Here is a 21,014-nt window from a genome sequence, read left to right on the forward strand (position 1 = left end):
CCCAAAGATATCAGTTTCTTTGTACACCAGGGCGATCCACAAATTTGGCAGATCTTTTCAAAGCATACGCATACAAAGTGATATTATTTCATATATAGGTGTGGCCATCATTATGTCAGGGTGTGTGCATAATCACCCTAAAGGTAACAATTTCCATGGAATAAATAGACTAATAGCAATGAAAGGAGACAAGAAGACGCCCTAGTAATATAGTTTTTATTGGCTCTTTTCTTCACTCATTGCCTTGACAGAAAAATATCTGCCTAATCTCATAGTAGGTTCGACTCTGTGGTCGGTCTTATTAGTAACCCTAGGACACCCTCCACGCCACAGCCAGTCTGGTCAGATTGAGCCTGTTTAAGAAGCAGCTTCTGGGGGATTTCTTCCTGGCTGCCTTCCCAGTGCCACAGGGAGCTGGGCGGTTCCACTGCCGTGGCCGTCCAGGTGGAGGGAAACCCTTGGCAAACCATTGCTAAGCAGCGAAGGAATATCCCAGTGATTTAGGGAGCTTTCCAGAGCCTCTAAAACCTGCCTAGAGTTCTAAAACGTGTAAAGGCAGTGAAGAGCTGCTGAGAATTACTGGGCATGAGGTAAAGAAGAAACTCTTGCCATGTTAACATCCATCATTAAAGCAAATAGGATGAGGTATGTTTTCCAGAAATGGCTTTTTGGAAAGATTTGATGCTCAGCAGTCCTCCATCCTAACTGACATTTCCCTTGCATTCTAAACTACTGTCTCAGAGACTCATCAGCTCATGACTTCACAGAGAAACAGTGTGTGCTTAAAAGTTTTGTGTGAGCCCTGCTGGTGTGGCTCAGTTCGTTGAGCGTCGTCCCATGCACCAGGAGGTTGCAGGCTTGATCCCCAGTAGGGGACATGCAGGAGGCAGTAGATGGATGTTTCTCTCTCATCAATGTTTCTATTTCTCTCTCCCTCTCCCTTCCTCTCTTTAAAATCAATAAGAATATATATATAAATATATATATATATATATATATATATATATATATATATATATATATAAAAGGCTAAGCAACCGTCCAACCAATAGCAATGACATGCACTGACCACCTGGGGCCAGACCCTAAACACAGGAGCTGCTGAGCTGCGGTGACTTGGCATCGGCAGTTCTCGAGTGATACACCCGGAACCAGAGAGGAGGGAGCCCAATTCTAGGGTGCATCACCTGAGAACTGCCCTTTCACAATCTGGGAACCCTCAGGGGATATTGGAGAGCCAGTTTCAGCCTGATCCCCACAGGCCAGGCCAAGGGACCCCACTCACTCTGCAGACACCCTTTGCCACAGAGCTGGCTGGGAAGGGATTGTGAGAGGTTGGCTCCAGGGTGTGTCCGGCCTGTCTTGCCCAGTCTTGCTCCACCGCCACCTTCTAATTAATTCCCTTTCAATGTGCACCAATTGGTGCACCGGGGCACTAGTTTTAAAATAAGTAAATAAAAAAAATAAAGGGTTTTTTTTATGTGCAAAAAGTTTAAATAATAGCAAAATCCTTGCTGCATTAGTGGTACTATATCAGAAGCCACCTGTTTGGGATATCCATTAGGCTCAAGCTTCCTTTAAATGGTGAGTTTTGCTGGCTTTCCTTTAAGTTCAGCTTGAATGTCCTCCCTCAGAGATGCATTTACTGCTCATTTAATTATAACTAGTCCTCTCTTGACTCAATATTTTTTTCTTCATAGCAAATCAGAGGCTATTTTATTTGTCTTTTTAATTATTTCTTGCTCTAAAATGCAAGCAAGACCTGTGAAAATAGGAATTGCAGATAGTCTAGTTCATAGTTTTATTCCCAATACCTAGCAGAATGCCTGCTACATACATAGTAGGCAACATAAATAAATAGTTGCTGAATTAAAGGTCAAAATGAGGCTGACTCTGGGTTAGGACACAAATGTGTACCTCTATAATAGTGTCTTGAAAGGAAAACTAAAAAGGGAACTATGCCAGATAAATTAATTTCTAAAGTAAAGATTAGAGTGTCTCACCAGTAAGGGATAAAACTTAAGTATAACATTTATTTAAATCTGGGTATTTAGCATATAGGGATTTTTGTGTGTGTGTGTGTTGGGGTGCATTCTTCATATTATCTCTTTGGGTGGATTTATAGAGTTACAGAAAAATCATGTCAATATGTCTACTTCTTTTAGCGCTGAATCCACTCCACATAGGGCCTAGCATGTGTGGGGTATCCAGTCAGAATGTAGGCCATGTGGCATGATCACTTTGATAATTGCTCCATTCCAGTAAGAGATAGAGTTTCTGTTAACAGTAAGGGTTTAGAGCAGAAGGAAACTGCATTATCTTTTAGGGTTTGTATCTCCTAGAATATAGGTGAGCCAAGGGCTTGTCCTGAGGCAATTCCCAACATGGAATTGAGGAAAAACAATTCTTCATACAGCCCATAGTGGGTATCAGGCATCTTCCACCCTTATTATAATTCACCTCCATGATAATATGTAGGGTACATTCTATATTCTTTTCTGGAGGGAGAAACTGAGGGTCAGTGCCATTAGCCCAAGGCCTTGGGCATTAAAGTGAAGGTTCTCTGGTTCCGGAACTTTGACAAGAGATCAGGACGAAGGCATGAGTGACCCTCTCTCCTGTGTGTTAGGCAGAGTGAGTGGGAGCTCCATACTGTTTGGTTGCCAAGTACAAGAGCACCTTCATAGAATGCCTAGTGTGTTTGTTTTGGTTTGGTTTTGAATTTATGCAGTTCTACTAGGAGTTAGTAGCCTGTGTTTCAATTTTATTTTTATTTTTAACTAACTCGATCCCAAGAAACAAGTTTGAAATCAAGTACTCAGAGAATGTGCAGAAGAAGGTTAGGCCACTGACCTAGAAACTCCTGATTTTCTAATCTATAACGTGGACACAATTGTACCCAGTTCATGGCACTATAATGGGGTTTAAATTAAGACAGCGGGAGCAAAAGTGCTTTGAAAAGCATTGTGTTTTATCCAATGGAAGATTATTTTTCTTCCATTTATAATTTTCTAAGTTAATTAAAGACACAAATAATTAAGTTTCCATCCATTATTCCTGAAGGAGATCAAAGTTTGGTAGTTTTAAATTTGGAAAAAGCCACTTTCTCATCTAGTACCCTTTTATTTGCACTTTCTGATCATTTAATGAATACATGCCAGCAGTTTCTTCGCATTAGAGCTGCTGTATTTTTTTCTCCTTCTGGTGGCCTCTTAGAGCTAATTGTGTTTAAGGGGGGAAAATCAGATATTTAGAAAGCGCACAGGTCTGGACTCATTACCAGGCCCTTCTGCTTCCATTGCATGCTGCAGGAGAGTTGTAAGCATGTCATTTCTACTCCTTGCCCCTCACTTTAAAAAGAAAAAAGCTTTGACAAAGACCAAGCTGCACGTACACACTATAGCTCATCACAAGCCTGCACCAGTTTGGCTCACGGTGTACACTTTGTTTTCAGATTCTCTTAATACTTTAAGCACTTAACTGGAGTCTCCATTCATTCCAAGCTCTGACCTGTGGTTTCAGGCAGAAGCAGCCCCCTGACATTTAGTGCCCCTGCTTGTGAGTTGATAAGGCTGCCTGGAGCCTCTCAACTCCTTTAAGTGCTAAATGTCAAGCTGGAATTGGGTGCCTCCTGCTGAACAATGTGGGTTGTTTTAAAATGATCACTTAATACAAAGAGGTTTCCAAGCACACTAATGCTAGGGGTATTTAAACAGGGGAATGGGGTGCCTTTAAAATGCCTTTTTAGTTGGCAACTTAATAATCTCCCTCTTGTTCAAATATTATTTACACCACAGCACATCTGATATGCTCCGAAAGTTAAACAAGCCATTCAGGAAAATGGGATTGAGTTGTGACAAGGTGAATAGAGGCCCTAAAAAGTCTGGAGCTCGTGTTTTCATATATGGTAAGATACACCTTAGCATCTCTTTTGTCAGTGCTGCTCAGGAGACACTGAGGAATGTTGCCTGTGGATTCAAAGGAAAACGAGACACATCCAATTGCATCTATTAGTCAAGACTCTGAATATAGAAAGAGCAATTTCTGCATGAAATTAATTTCTTTTTCTCTCTCTCTCCTTAATGCTTTGAAAAGGAAGAGCTAGAGGAATGATCACCTATATGCAAAAGATCCATTGGATGCCTCCCTTACCTGCCCCCCCCCACCCCAAATGGCACAGAGATACGTACAGGAACACTCCTGCTTGTGAAGTCTGGGAGATGTACAGGGAAGAGCTATGGCCCTTGCCCAGGCCTAGAGCCACCACCATGTGAAACTGGTGGACAGTCATTGCATCACCACCCTCCTGCTTCGTACAACTACAGCTTCCCAGACACACATTCTCTCCTATTTTCCCCCTGAACTATATTCATCCTCAGTCACCCAGTGACTCTTATTTTCAATCCTTGACTTTAAAGTCTCTAATAAGTTCAGAATGTCATAATCTAAAACCTATCATTCATATAGTTCAGGAGATTCTTAAATGCTGAACCTAAATAAAAAGTAAATTTCCTCTCTCTCTCTCTCTCTCTCTCTCTCTCACTCTCTCTCTCTCTCTCTCTCACACACACACACACACACACACACACACACACACACACCCCTATTTCACCTTGAGAAGATAAATAGAGCTTTATGACACAGTCTTTGGCTGGGGCTTCCTAGCATATCAGATGTAAGAAAAGCATGTGAAGTCTCTTCCATCTCTTGGGTGTTTGGGAAAGTCTACCTATTTTATGTTCTGTAGGCAAAGCCTCTGGTAATAGATGGTGGAGGGAGAGAAGTAGGAAAGGAGCAAGAGCTGGGTACCAGAAAATAGGCAGTTGGCCTCAGGCCTGGGGTTCCCAAAAACTTGGCCCATGATCTTGAACAAATCTCTGGATGTTTGTTTTCTTCTGTCAAATAAGAACATAGGATCCTACCAATGCCCTCTATCCAGATGCCTGATGTCACTGAGAGAACAAAAGTGGTCAGAGTAGGGCACTGCCCTTCCAGACTCAAGGTACGTCACCGTTTGGATCACCATCACCCTCCCTGTTGAATGAGCCCCAGTACTGCCTCAGAGACCAGCAGGTTGTGAGAATGGAGAACAATCCAGGAGGTCTTGTCTTCCTGAGCATGGGCTGCTGTTAATGTTACTATTACCAATAACAACTCTCTCAGGAATACTCACCTTCAGAGTTGGAGTGCTTTCATATAGGGTCTCTCACCTGAGCCCCAAATCTCAGGCCAAAGCAAAACACCCACCTTCACTATTTTCTGTCCCAGGTGGACCCAACATTTCTGAGGGTAAGGAGTGTGAGCCTGGACACCTCGTGGCTGTCAGCTTGAGTCCCTTCCTTCATAACCATGACTGGATAGGAAATTGCAAGTGACTGAGAGCATACAGCCCATCCCCTCAGCTCCTCAGGCCAGGGCTCAGGGTCACTCGTCAGGCCCAGCAAGATAAAGGGACTCACTAACGGTCCTATGGAGTGGCATGCTGGCTTTGTGGCCAAGGCCTGGGACTCCTAGCTTACAGGCTTCTGGTCTTTCCAGCTTAATCTATAGCACTACTGCAGCCACTGTAGCAAGGTTGTGAAGTCCCTATGGCCTCAATTTCATCTTCTGAACGGAGGACTAACACTGAATTGGTAATGGGAGGAAAAGCAGGGTTCCGTCAGGAAAGAGGGCAATTTTCTACTCATTGGCACCTAGAAGAGGCCTCCAGCGATGGCTGGCAGCCTTTGAAAATCCTTCTCAGATGCTGGCATGAGGATTTGCCGGGCCTATGTAGAAGTCATTTGATGCTGGGGGGCTGTGGAGTAATTGTGAAAGCAGTTTCAACAGTCTTGACGGCACCGGACCTGTTTCCAGTTTATAAACCAGGTAGGAGCACTGCTCTCTCATGGTGGGAGCTGCTGCTACTGAATCTCAAGGGAATGAAGTGTGTGCTGTCAGCTTGCACCCTTTCCCCCCAAAGATGCAGGATGATAATCTTGTTTTGCAGGGCCTCTGCCTATGGCTGGGTCTCTGCCCATCTATACCTGGGCCCACCAGTGCCACACCAGGAGGAGCAGCCCAAGCTGGATTCTGTTCTGCTGCCCATATCTGCATCCCACCCGTTGATGCTGCCCAGGCAATATGTCTTCTATCCAGTTTTCTTGGGCCTCAACTCCTCCTCAGGGAGCAGCTACTGGAGTTCCTTGTGCTCAGTTCCTCAGAGGTGTGGCCTGCTTGGCCCAGCCCAGCCCCATCCAGCCGTGCCCAGCCCAGCACCACAGCCTGGGAATGTAGATGATGACCACACCAGGGTCCAGGTCACCATTTAAAGGCACATGAGATTACAAAGTGACCTTGCTCAACTTGTTGAAGGACATTTCTACATAAAACAAAATATGGTGATTTTTAATATTAAGATATAAGAAAATATTCTATGGATATGGTTAAAAATTCTGGCACCATCAATTCATTGCCCTAATAAATACTTCTCCTTGGCTCTGAAAGTTGTTTTGCCCTCATTTGGGCAAATAACTAATTCTAAGTAGGGTAGGTGTCACTTTCCATTCATTCTGTCTCCTTGGTGTCAGCTGAGGCACCAGGGAGGCACAATGTCTCTTTTATAATTTTCTCCATGGTCCAATGCTGCCAGCAAGAAAAATTATAACCTCTCCCATCACTAAATCCAAAAGTCTGGTCCAATGACCTTTGCTTGAAGACTAAATTTCTCACCACTGCACCAAAAAAAATCCAGCAGAGGGCTTTGATCATGAAAAGCATTAAAAGAAAACAACACACAAAACAAACAAACAAGTCAACCTAGCCCAGCCTGGGTAATGGGCGTCTCCTTTCATGTGGTTTCCTTTGCTCCTGCATGCTGTGACAGGTTCAGGATGCCTCTGACTGCAGAACATTGAGACTGCATGTTTGAAGAGAGTGAAGCTGACCGCCTGGCGGAGAGCTGTATTCAGAATCCACTGCAGAGCCTCGGCCCTCGCCTGGCAGCCTGCCTCACCCCAGCTGCACCCCAGCTGGCAGCTCCCACCTCTCTGAGCTCATCATTGCAGGATGATTCCTGCAGCACATTCAAGTGACTGTCCTGGAGAAGAGCTAAGGGGTGCCAGTGGGGCAGGGCACGTGGGTGCCCACGGAGGTCCCATGCCCCCTCCATAGCTGCAGTGGTCTTGTGTGCCCCTCAGATGCTCTCTGCTCCTCAGGGATGCTTCCGGCAGGGACTTCTGTTGGGTTGATCAAGGGTTGTTAGGAGCCTGAGCCAAGAGTGCCAAGGATAAGTAAGGGTTCCACCAAATTTAACTGTCCTCTAGTTGAGGGAACTTTTGAACTGGTGTCTGGTTCTATGACAAGGGTGTGGGGATATAAATGTAAAAATTTCCCTAAAACATGGAACAGAGGCTACACTGCTTAGATACACATATTAGAGCATGATGTCCCAAAAGGAAGAAGCATTTGTCCCCCCTTGTAACCCTGTGTTCATTGTCAGTTTGAGATGCCTCAGGCATGGTATGTGCATCAGATAAATGCCCACTATGGGGTATCAGAGTAGCTTTGGTGTCCACAGGACCAGACATGACTCTCAAATTTTGGAGGTCCTACCTGAGCAGATGGAGACACAAGTCAATGAGATGATGTTTCATTGTTGATGTGTCTCCACTTGAGTCCCCAGGCCCCTGAGACCCTGGGGAGTGCCAAGCACAAGAATATTGGGAGCTAGTCACAGAGAGCAGCTGTGAGAAGCCATGATCCAACCTGGACCAATGGATTAGACATATACACTCAGGTTCCTAGTACAATGTAGAATAAAAAAACCATTAAAGTAGGACTCCACTGCAGAGGCCACAAAGGCCTTGACAGTGGAACTAATGCTAAGCATCCCCACATCTCAAGAGATTGCAAAACTGCCTTAGGGGAAAGGAACTTGGAAAGATGAGGAACTAAAGAGCTGGGAGAGGAGGAACTTTACAGAGAAAAGTGCTGGTGTGCCAATGAAGACTCCCAGCCTGGGGAAAGGAAGGAGGACTTGCTCTCACATCAAGGCATGTGATGGAGTTGGGCTTCAAGAAGACCCCAGGAAGATGGACACATGTCCTCTGAGGTTTGGAGGATGGGTATTTGATTCCCTCCATCAGTCAAGTGTGAGGGACCATAGTCTTCATGCCCAACAGCTCCAAGGAAGATGGTTTCACTGGGATGTGAGTTTATTTCCATCAACAGCATGACAAAAACACTTGTGTTTTTCCTAATGAGTCTGAAGGGTCATTTTGAAAAGAATCTGACTTAGAAGAGAATTCTACTAGAGAGGTGAAGGGACTCAGGAGATCAGTGAAAATCCAGAAATCCAATGGCCCACCAGCATCAAAGAATCAAAGGTGGGACTTCCAGCCAGAGAAAGGGCATACTCTGCATATTTCCTCACTGGAGACCCCTGAGCCAGAGGAGACCTGCATGCAAGACTGCCCTATACCTAATCCTCTCACTGTTGACCCAGCTAGGGAGAGGGCCAGAGACAGGGGCTGCTGAGAGAAGAGGAGGAATGAAAGAGCAACATCAGAGAGTCAAAGACATCAGCCATCCTCACCTTCCTCACTTCAGGCTTTACAAGGGGAAACACTTGAACTCTCAATAAAATTTGAATTTGGAGTTTTGATTACTACACAAGTCTAAACATTTTAATTGCTGAAATGAAATTGTTCATGGAACTAAAAATGCTTGGGAAAGTTATGATATCTGCTTAGGATTTCATCTAGGGACATTTAAAGAACTAATCCTCAGAAATACTTTAATGGAGACAGTTGGGGATTTTTTTTATTTTTGCACCTAGTAAATTCTGTTCATTCTATAAAATACACCCTGAGAAGAAATCCCCTCACCAAATGATCATCCTGATCTATAAAAGAAAAAGAAGGTAGCTGCATTAGTTTGCTAGGGTTGCCATAACAAAGTACCACAGGATAGGGAACTTAAACAATAGAAATTTGTTGTCTCCCAATTCTGGAGGCTAGAAGTCTGAGATCAAGGAGTTGGCAGGGTTGGTTTCTTCTGAGGCCGCTCTCCCTGTGTCTTCACATAGTTTTCCTTCTGAGTATGTCTTAATTCTTGTTTTTATAGGGACAGTAGCCCCTTTGAATTATGGAGCACCTCATGACCTCATTGATTACTTCTTTGAAAATTCTGTCTCCAAATACAATTACTCTCTCCATAACTACTTCCAAATGGAATTTTTTTAGTTAAAATCATGACTCTCACAAAAATACAGAATGAATACATATAAATTTTTTATTAAATCATTAATGAAGAAATCAATAAGATGATAAATCTGATTCTAAGAGCATTTTGAGGGTCAGGCCATTATACATATTTTGAAAAAGTTAGGATTGGTATGTTAGATACAAAACTGGTTGATGTTCTATAGGCCATAAAACTATAATCTTTGGAGTTATCTTGTTCCCGTATAAGAAGCTACAAGTTAACATGTAATTTTACAGTGTCTGGGTTCTAATCTATAATAATAAAAGTATAATATGCTAATTAGACCAGACAGCTGAACAACCTTCTGGATGTCATTCCAGACATACTTCCAGACAAAGTCGCAGTGGTGGGGGCCGAGGCAGAGGTGGTTAGGGGTGATTAGGCAGGCAGGCAGGCAGGCAAACAGTTAGGGGTGATCAGGCAGGCAGGTGAGCGGTTAGTACAATCAGGCAGGCAGGCGAGCGGTTTAGTACAATCAGGCAGGCAGGCAAGTGGTTAGGGGTGATCAGGCAGGTAGGCAGGTGAGTGGTTAGGAGCCAGCGGTCCCAGATTGTGAGGGGGATGTTCTGGATTGTGAGAGGGTGCAGGCCGGGCTGAGGGACCCCCCTGGTGTACGAATTTTGTGTACCGGGCCTCTAGTCTACATAATAAAAGCCTAAGTGACCATTAAGGCAGAACGACCAATCGCTATGATGCGCACTGACCACCAGGGGGCAGACACTCAATGCAGGAGCTGACCCCTGGTGGTCAGTGTGCTCCCAAAGGGGGAGCACTGCTCAGCCAGAAGCCGGGCTCACAGCTGGTGAGCACAGCCACAGTAGTGGGAGCCTCTCCCGCCTCTGCGGCAGCACTAAGGAGCAGTGAGTCAAACAGTAAGGAACAGTGAGGAGCAAGGTGTCCCGGACTGCAAGAGGGCGCAGGCAGGGCTGAGGGACACCCTCCAGTGCACAAATTTTGTGCACCAGGCCTCTAGTCAAATAATAAGTAGCAAAGTCAAACACAAGTACATTCTCCTAGATAATTAGATTATCTTCAGGAAGGCTCATAAAACACTACTCTCCAGTATGACATTGAAGAGACTCATGTCACCTCCATACATCTTATTTCCAAGTTTTTGATAGTATGTCTGGACATTCATCATGAATGATTCCTTCCAACACTGGGGCATCTCATTTCTATGTCTTCATTTCCTCTGATGACCTTGTTCCCCATTTTACCCACATTCTATTTCTTCTCCCAACTGTTCTTGTTTCCCAGACCATCATAACCCATCACTAGGAGCCCTCCAATTAATTACGTTAATTGTAACCATCACATTTTTTTAGTCACCATCTCTTATTTTTCCAGCTCTTTCCCTCTGGTTTCCTAACTCTGGTTTTCCAAGCTCCAATAGGAACTATAACCCATTGTCCCATCACCTCTGCATGTCTCTTATCACCCTCTTGTCTTCACATACCTCTTTACCCAGTTTAAATTCCATGTTCAATCATTATTCTCAATCCATTTTAGAGGCCATCAAATCTTTTACTCATTTATCACTTTGTTCCACTCCCTTAGCTAAAACACAAACATAATGCAGCTCCTCTCCTACTTTGTGCCTTTCCCTATGCAGCTAAATATTGCTGGTGAAAAATACCAGCATATTGACTTCCGTCACTTGAAATTCTTGATCATTAACCTCATGTGGACCCTTAGTGTTGCCAGGAAATCAAACTACATTTCCCATCCATGATCATTCTTACTCCCACTCTCCTAAATCAGGGGTCAGTGAGCTTCTTTTCTGTAAAGGGACAGATATAAACATTTTCAGCTTTGTAGGACATAATGTCTATTTGACAACTACTCAACTTTATAGCTACATTGTGGAAGCAGCCACAAACTATACAGAAATGAATGGTGGTGGCTGGTAATCTGCTACCCCATGTGCTCTAGATAACTAAAGCATTTCTTCTCTCTCTTTAAACTTCCAATGCCTCCTGCACTATTCCTACTTTCCACTGAAATCCTATTCCACTGAGAAAATAGAAGCAAACAGAAAAGATAGTCCATGAATTCTCACCACCACATCTCCCAATTTACCTGCCTCTGTGCCCATTTGCTTTCTCTTCGGTGCCTGCAGACACACTGATTTGCTCGGGGAAAGGTCAATCCCTCCATTTAGGCCTGGCCTCACTTCTGCTCTCACTAACCCCAGGACACTCCTGCAGTAATTGTGTGTTTTCTCTTCTCATCATGTTTTCCCTCCCTATTGAGTTGTCCCTGTGAACATACAAATATATTTTTATAGTTAGGATATATCAGTCCTAACTACTTGACCTCATTTTCCCTTCTAGCTACTGTCTCATTTCTCTCCTTTTCTTTGCAGCAAAACATCCTTGGGATCACCTATTTTTCTGTCAGATTTCTGTCCTTTGATTCTCCTGTCAAACCACTGGGACCACATTGTTGTCCTATCTATCACTTCAGCTAAACAACTCTGTCTGCGATGCTCAATGGCTCACATTGTTGAGCCCAATGGCCATGTTCTGTCTTCAGTTCTTTCAACCCACCATGTATCCCTCTTCCATAAAACACTGAGTCGTTGTTTTGTTTTTCACTTGGCTTCTAGAACATGAGATTCTTGGTTTTCCTCTTGCTTCTTTGGCTTCTCCTATGAACATTCCAGGAACCTTCCCACTTCAGAGCCCTTATAGTTAGTCCTCTGTTCCCATTCCTGCTCCCTAGGTAACACATGGCTCTCTCTTTCACCCTCTGCTACTTGAATGTCACCTTTTAATGAGGCTTTCTATGATTACTCATCCAAAATCTCAACCCCTGTTCTCCCAACACTTCCTAGTCTTCTTCCATGCTCTATTTTTATTACTTAATACTTAGCTTCATCTAACATACTATTTTACACATTTATCATGCCATACTTATCTTGTTTAGTGTCTGCTTCCAAGAATGTGAAATATCCTAATATATAAAAACCCAAGGTCCGTAACAACCAACCAAAGGCTCTACCGAACACTGGAAGTCAGTCCTGCAGTCAGTGCTGGGTTGCCATGACAACCCAGCACTGACTGTCACCAGTGTGGGCATGGCAACCCAGCACTGACTGCAGAACGGGCTGCGGATCAGGCCCAGAGAGGGGCCCGAAGAAGAGGCAGGGTCTGATCTGCAGCCTCCATGGCTGCTGTTGATCAGCCGTTGCCTCTCTCTTTCTCTCCAGGCTTCACCAGCAGCCGCACCTCTGTTTCTCTTCAGGCCTCCATGGGGTATGCTGATCAGCCCCACCTCTATGATGTGGCCCAGAGATAGGCCTGGAGAAGCTGACTGGAATAGAAACCGACCAATCTGAACCAAATCTGGGTGAACTGTGAGGAGCCAATGGCTGCATAGGAGGCAAAGCTTTTGACCCTGGCTGGCATAGAAACCGACAAATCAGAACCAAATAGGCTGGCAGGAGAGGGCAGTTAGGAGTGAGATCAGGTCAGCAGGGGAGGACTGTTGGGGATGAGATCAGGCTGGCAGGGAGAGCAGTCAGGGGAGATCAGGCAGGCAGAGGCAGGTAGGGCTGTTCAGACCAGCAGGAGAGAGCAGTTATGGGCAAGATCAGGCCAGCAGGGGAGGGCCATTGGGGGCAAGATCAGGCCGGCAGGGGAGGGCAGTTAGGGGCAATCAGGCAGGCGGGCAGGCAGAGGGGTTAGGGGCAATCAGGTAGGCAGAGGCAATTAGGGGCAATCAGGCAGGCAGGCAGGCAGGTAAGCAGTTAGGAGCCAGCAGTCCCAGATTGTGAGAGGGATGTCTGACTGCCGGTTTAGGCCTGATCCCACAGGGATCCCCTATTGGAGAGGGTGCAGGCTGAGCTGAGGGAACCCTACCCTCCATGCATGAATTTCGTGCACCGGGCCACTAGTTTAACTATATTTTACATGGTTTTTGTAAAGATCAAATGAAGGAGATCTTTGTAAAATCTCAAGACAGAAGGTTTATTATGACAGCTGCTGGTATATTGGGGAAACTGAAGAAAGATCAGGTCAGCCAGTAGACTTTTATTTTACATTTTCTTTACAAATTAGGAAGCAAATGAACTCCTTTCAAATACATTTATCTAGGGAGATGCAGACTTCTTTTTATTGTATCTTCTGACTTTTGGGATCTTTAAAATTCTTCCAAATTTCAGGTTAGCAAGTATGAGACTCCTCTGTTCAGATTCTTTTTGGGACTGAAGTATGATTCCTGTGGCTCCCTATTGAAATCATACTCTAGACCAGTGGTTCTCAACCTTTCTAATGCCTCGACCCTTTAATACAGTTCCTCATGTTGTGGTGACTCCCAACCATAAAATTATTTTCATTGCTACTTCATAACTGTAATTTTGCTAGTTATGAATCATAATGTAAATATCTGTGTTTTTCGATGGTCTTAGGCGACCCTGATAGCAGTTCTCAACCTGTGGGTCGCAACCCACAGGTTGAGAACTGCTGCTGTAGAGCCTAAGACCATTGGAAAACACAGATATTTACATTAAGATTCATAACAGTAGCAAAATTACAGTTATGAAGTAGCAACGAAAATAATTTTATGGTTGGGGGTCACCACAACATGAGGAACTGTATTAAAGGGTCATGGCATTAGAAAAGTTGAGAACCACTGCTCTAGACAAAAAATTGGTTTCCAATTTTTTCCATGCAATTCTAGAATCATCTTTCTATGACTTCAAAAACCCTATTTAGTGCTAATAAACTCTGTCCATGGATATTTGGCTATGTCTATTTATGTAGCACATCCATGTAGGAATAGGTTTCTCTTCTTCTGAGTTGTTTTGGGGTATGGATATGGGATTCCGGCTGGGTCCTCTACAGTGAGCCTATTTTCCAGTGTCATTTTTATTGGCAGAAACTTTATTATGCCAATCTAAATGGACTGATGAAATTATTTTAAAAATACTCTTGAAAGGTGATCAATAAATAATACAGGTCTGACTTTATGTAGATCAGTTTTCTCACTCCCCATCTAGTGATCCAGACTGCCAATCTTAACTTGAAAACAGTAAATGTTTTTTATATTAGTAAAAAGAAGAGCAGGAACAGCAGAAAAGAAAAGTTTGATTTCAAGCAGGAGAAGTAAACATATTTTCACTAACATATCAGAAGAGGGACATATATTCCTTGGAAAACTGAAAGAGTGCCTTTATGAGTGTGATGTGATCCCTCAAGGAAGCTGGACACTTGGCCTGTCCCAGGCTAAACCATAAGCTACTGTCCAATTTGAGTCCTGCTTGTTCCTGATGCTAGAGGACATCTCATGGAGCATGAGCACATGTGGTGTGATAATCAATTCAGTTAAAGGATTCTTCAAAATGGTTGTGTGAGGTTTTATTTTATTTTACTTCCCAAAGAACTCTTTGGTTGACTGCATTTTTCAATTTTCAGTTGACTGCCAGCAGTGATTTTTCTGAGAGGTTCTAATAGCAATTTTCTGACGAAGGAAGACAGTCCTTCGGTTGAGCCTGCTTAGAACCCACTAATAAATTGTTTGATAAAGTCTCCAGGTTTTCTCTAACCTTGTCACCAGATTCTAAAGATGGTATACCCGTATTTCTTAGGGTTCTGCATCAAAAACAAGAAGCAATGCTGCTTAACTTAAAAGGGAATTTATTAGGAAGGTCCTGCTCCCCCAACCTCCCAGGGGCTGAGGAACCAGGTTTGGGAGCATGCGGAAATGAAAGCAGCTCCAGAGGGACAGGGCGCTGGAAGCAGAACAATCTCATAATCCAAACAGTCTGGTCAGGAGGTCACCGCTACAATTAACAGTCTCCCACATTCTGTTCTTCCTTCTGTCATTCTCAGAGTCTAAAGTCATAGTAGACTCCTTTGGGAGAGACTGAACCATGTTTGTATTGCAGGGGGGTGAGAAAGAATCTGTATCTCTCCAATTTTGATAACGGAAGAAATACTTTACCATCAATATTTCACCCCATGGAGGAATGTTGTTAGGAAAGTGAGCGGATGCTGGCAGCCAAATACGATGCTTTATGTTACAGCACACTGCAGGAGCATGACATTGAGGAAACAAATCCCTTATATTGTTAAACCAGAACTATCAGCTTACATGCATTAATTCCTATGTAATGCCCCACAGATGACGAGTGGATTTTAAATACTTAACTGTGTTAATAATCTATTGCTACATAACGAAAATACTCCCAAAACTTTGTGCCTAAAACAACAGACATTTATGACCACACAATTTCTGTGAGTCAGCAGTCCAGGCATGGCTTAGTAGGGTTCTCAGCTTCTGGGTCTCCCACAAAGCTATCATACAAGTATCAGCCAGGACTGAGGAAGGTTCGGCTTCCAAGTTCACTTTCATGGTTGTTGGTGTGATTCCACTTCTGAAGGATTGAAAGAACTGAGGCTCTCAGTCCTTGATGCTCTTGGCTGGAGGACATGCTCAGTTCTTTGCCACAGGGCTTCTCCAACATGTCAACTTGCTTCATCAAAGCCAGCAAAATGTCTTCTAAGAAGAGGGGAGTCACAGTCTTTTGCAACCTCATCACAAAAGCAATAGTCTCTCCGTGGTGCTATATACTATTGGTTGGGAGCAAATTACTCAAGGAGAGGGGATTATTAAGGGTATGAATACTAGGGATGACTTGGGGTCATCTTAGAGGCTGCCAACCACATAAACACAATGATTGTGCTATATTATGTTGTATTAAGCAGATGGACTTCTCTCAATAAATTGATTAATTGTTTTGGGTTGTGAAGACAGAGGATAGGTGTGAATCCCACATCAGCCACAAGAGTCAGGAGATAGTCTCCAGCAGTGTAGACAGGCAGATCCAAGAATGATAAGGTGCACTTTGACCAGAACACTGACCAGAACATTGATCATTGCATCATCATCTGTCACAGTGGCCTCAGAGATCACAGGTGAATGGAGCATTGTCTCTTTTCTTATATTAAACAAATATTTTAGTTCCATTCCTCTTCTCATAGTGCAGAAAGCTTTTTTTTTTTTCTCTAAGGAGCCAGTTGCCCAGCAAACCACTAGGGAGAAAAGATACTCATTTTCCTGAGAGCTCAGAGTTCAGTAAACTGTTTTTTTTTCCTCTGCAGATCTGCCTCCAAATCATCACTCATCCATGCCCATAGAAAAATCACGATTCCTTGGAACTGTTGTCACCCACCTACACCACCATTCTTAACCCCTCCTAGCTATACTCTGGATTTCTTAGTAATTTGCTCTTAGTCATCGAACTCTTTAGCATTTCACATGCATTGTCTTCTCCTATACCCCAAATGCCTCACTCTGTAATTTCAGGATATCTATATTCATTTAGCCAGCAGGGTCCAATACCTCAGAGAAAAATGGGAAAGCATATCTGCAGCGACCACATGCAATATCCAGCACCTCAGGCTCACTCATCCTTGACCTCTACTACTTCAACAATGGCCATCTTCCCTCCAGCCATGGCCACCATGGATGCTCTTATCACCTACAACTGTCCTGTCACTAAAACCTTAAACTGCAGTCTTCCTCCACCCTTTTGATCATCACCCTTGCACTTCTGGTCTGCACACTTCCTGACCTTCATACTGTCTCTTCTCCTATCTCATCAAGGTATCCAATCTCTTGCACCTTTGTTGCCACAGAAATTCATTTTATTTTATCTATTCTATCTATTGTGTATCACTTAGTGAGGGCTCTGCAGTCAGACACCATCAGTTTGAATCTAGATAACAAGATATTTGACTTCTCTGAATTGCTATTTCTTCATCTGAAGGTGAAGACAACAATATTATGTATTTCATAGAATTGTTGAGGATAAAATGATATAATAATGAATGCAAATAACTTAGAATGACCAACAATTAAAAAGTGTGTTATTACTGGTCATGATAGTCAGGGTACATCAGTTTCTTTCCAATACCCTCTACCCCTTTCTCCTTATATCTTACTGCAGTTTATGTTCTGTATACTATCTCCCCCCCACACACACACACACCTTTTAAGTCTTTGCTCCAACAAATATCTCTTCTTTTAGCTAGGTGCTCTCCACATGACTCTGAGCATATAGCATGGCCCAACCTTACCCAAATTAAAAACAAGAAACCTTCCTCAATTCTATGTCTCCTTTATCTTTGTTAAAAATTTCTTAACCAAAATTTTTGACTCTGTTTTTGTCTTAATTATTCTATTGAAACAGCTTTTACTGAAATCATCACCCTCTTCCCAGCTTCCTAGGAAGAGCAGCCTTTCCTTAGCCATAAAATAGTTCCAGGGAGCACCACATCCCAGGGGAATGGAAACCTGCTCTTCTTACATCCACAACAGAGACGATCTGCTGTAGAGTTGGGGTAGCTTTCTCAATGGAGAAACCTAGAATCGGTGGACATCTTTTTAAAAAGATGGATTCACACACACACACACACACACACACACACACACACACACACACACCCTTCATGCAGTCCTTGAATCCCCACTGTAGTATAACAGTATCAGGCCATCTTTTTATTACTTCTTCCACCTGCCAGGAAATTTCTTGATATTTACTTTAACTCTATTGAGCGTTTCTGAATGTGTGTGTGTGTGTGTATGTGTATTAGGAGGTGGGAAGGAGGAAAAGGACAGAAGATAGCCTGCTGTAGTGAGACTACTCTCAATTACCCATAAAGATGGCATAACCTCCCCTTATTGAAATCTTACTCAGCCCCCCTAGAAATCCTTCCCAGACACCCTGGCCTGATTATCTTGCTTTAAAATCACAGGGTGGGAAGGCGGTACCCAGGTCAGAAGCTGACTATTGTCATCTCTACTATTTTGTGCCAGACAGTGATCCCTTTGAAAAAGAACCATGCCCTCTGCTTTTCACCTTTCCATCCCTAGCACTCTGCACCAAACATAGTAGGAATTTAATTAAAATTTGTTGATAGATTAATTGCATCCATACCTGGTCCTGTTGTAAAAGCTGAAGCCTGTCTCTCTGAGGCCTTACCCTCCAGCTTTAGAAGTCACCCCAGCTAGATAGTGAGAGAGGAAGCCAGAAGCCTGTGCCCAGAAACATCCACAAATCTCCCCAATTGTCATGGTCAAGGATAGAGGACTGAGGCTTGCCCATTCTCTTCCCCAGATCCATGCTCAATGGCTTTCACACTGCCATTGTGGTTCATCCATCTTGTGGTCCCTGCTTCTCTCAGCCTCAGGTGCAAATACCCTCCCCCACTCTCTCCAGACATTGTATTGTGGCTTCTGCATTTATTCAAACTCTTCTCCTCCTTTTCCTGCCCTAGCCTGCTAGAGGGCAATGACCCCCCTCACCTCACACAAAAGAAGGACCCTGGATTAGGGATCAGGAGACCCAAGACCTAGCTCTGGCTCTAATACCAGGCTCAGAGACCTGTTCCTGCCTACCACTCTGCTCCTTTCCTATGGATAGCATCTGGGTCTGCCCTTAGGCTATTAAAACTAGGCAGGACCTAAACTCCAGCCTCCTGTTGCCTGAGATTCTTACAAATCATCCAGATCCCTGGCCCCACTCCTGCAGGTTTGGGGCCAGTGGGCCATGGTTGGAGCCTGGGATGTGCGTAGATAACAAACTATCTTGTAAGGAAAGTTTGGGAAGACTGGTTTAGATGACTCTGAAGTCCCATTTAGCTCTGACAGGTCCTGCTTAAAACAGGACTTTGACTTCCAAACAGCAGCCAGAGTCACAAACTCATGATTTTTGCCATATTTATACACCCCATGGACTTCATAGCTCCATGACTTTCTTTAAGTTATCCTGCATTAAAAAATCTTCTTTGGCTTATCATCCGTAAAATCACAGCTTTGAGGTGTTATTTCCCCTCATATATGTAAATATGGACATATAATTCAAACTTAAAATGTTAATTTCTATACCAATAAAAATAATTTCAAGCATTATCCCACCAAGATGTATGTACTATACAAGAATTTTAAAATATTGATTAATGTTCTAAGAACAGTTAATTTAGTTGGTGTCCCCAAAGGAACATTTAAACCCCTTTTACTCTGCAATCAGAATGCTGCAGCCCATATCCCTAGGATGAGGGGAGCCTGCTGGGGAGGGGCAAGGTCTTGGCAGTTTCCAGAAGCTTTGTGCTGTGTGCTCAGGATGCTTATCTCTGAATTAAGTGGCTCAGTACGAATGAGGCTGACAGAAAAGCTCTGTTTAATCACAATCCCTAGTGGAGTTTCTGGTGCTGTTACTCTGGGAAAAGAGGAATGCACACCGACCGTGGTATTATACAGCAGTGCTCCTGATATTGTCGAATCCATCTCCTTCCCCCTTCAACGCCCGCGTGCACACACACACACACACACACACACACACACACACACATCTGCTTTTAAATGAAACCCCAGTTAAGGTAAGCATGATACCTTAAAAGCCAAGCCTTATCTTTGCTCCCCATCAGGCTCCCTTGAAAGAGCTTGCTGTCTGGCTAGCAGTTCTCTAGGAATCTGTTTTCTTTGTGGCAGCTGCGGAACCTAATGAATCAAGCCAATAAACCATTTTGACAACATCTGCTTCTTTTATTCCTTTCTCTCTCCAATCCCAGCCCCAATCTGAAAGCCTCAGACACCATCCCCTCCCACCACCATGGTGAAGGCAGACAGTTTCTGTAACTTGTTAATGGTGCCATTCTTCAACAAATCTGAAGGCCTTGGCAGGGGCCCAGAGGCCAGGGATCAAGTTCTGCTTTGCAATCTACACATTGACCAAGTTCTTTACAGAACTTGGGCAACCCCTCCCAGCAGGGTGCAGGGTGCCTGGCAGGGTTGGCTGCCCCCAGATATGTCCTCCCATTGTTTGTCACCACCTCTGGCATTCAACCATTTGTCCCTTGAGCCATGTTTTAGTCTTCAGTGTTTTCTATCCAAAATCCAATCCCCAGAGACATGTAGTAACACCTCACAGGGTGAGTCAGTACCTGGCTGAATCACAGGGACTGAAGGAACTGGGTCACGGAGAGGGCAGGCAGAGTGAGGTGAGGGGTTATAGTGAGGAGAGATGGGAGGGCCCACAGGCCTCTCCCCGCTCATGCTTCAGCTGACCTGGGGTTGCAAGCATAATTTAGCAGTGACACCACAAATGGGTTGTCGGTGTGAGGGTGGCCTGAGGTCTGTGGAAAGGAGTTGCTAACTTCCCAAGTACCTATTTTTTAAATGTGGAGAAAATACCAAGTTTTGGTCATTGTTACTCAAGTAAATTATGTAATTTCTACTGCAGTCTTTCTGCAAGACAGTAAGTGGAACGAACAAAGGCTTGGAAAGGGTGTGGTCCATCAGGCCCTAGGGTTGGTAGAAAGCAGAAAAAGAGATACGAGGTCAAGGGGTATTTGTTTGCAGGGTTCACATCCCAATGTTATAATGTAATGGAAATAGAAAGTAAATTTCAGAGGAATTGGCTTCAGAGCCACCCTGGTTAGACTACACCTGTTGTGTGAGCTGGTGGATGGATGTGAGTGGTTCCTCCTGAGAGTGATATAGCTAGGCACCTGGGCAGCGCTGTCAAGATTTTCTATAGCATTTTGTGGACCATGAGAGCAGTAGGCTAGGAGCTCAGGGACATCTTGCATGAATGAACCCAGTTGACTGGTATCTCCAACTTCAGAGATGAGCTAGCGTTTGAATTCAGCGAGACCTCAGTCTAGGTACTTATTTTGAACCAAGAACTAAAAGGACATATATGAGTTTTCTGGGCCTGCCATAACAAAATACAAAAGACTGTGTGGCTTCAGCTACACAAT

The sequence above is a fragment of the Eptesicus fuscus genome, chromosome 5 (assembly GCF_027574615.1).
Source record: "Eptesicus fuscus isolate TK198812 chromosome 5, DD_ASM_mEF_20220401, whole genome shotgun sequence".
Lineage (NCBI taxonomy): Eukaryota > Metazoa > Chordata > Mammalia > Chiroptera > Vespertilionidae > Eptesicus > Eptesicus fuscus.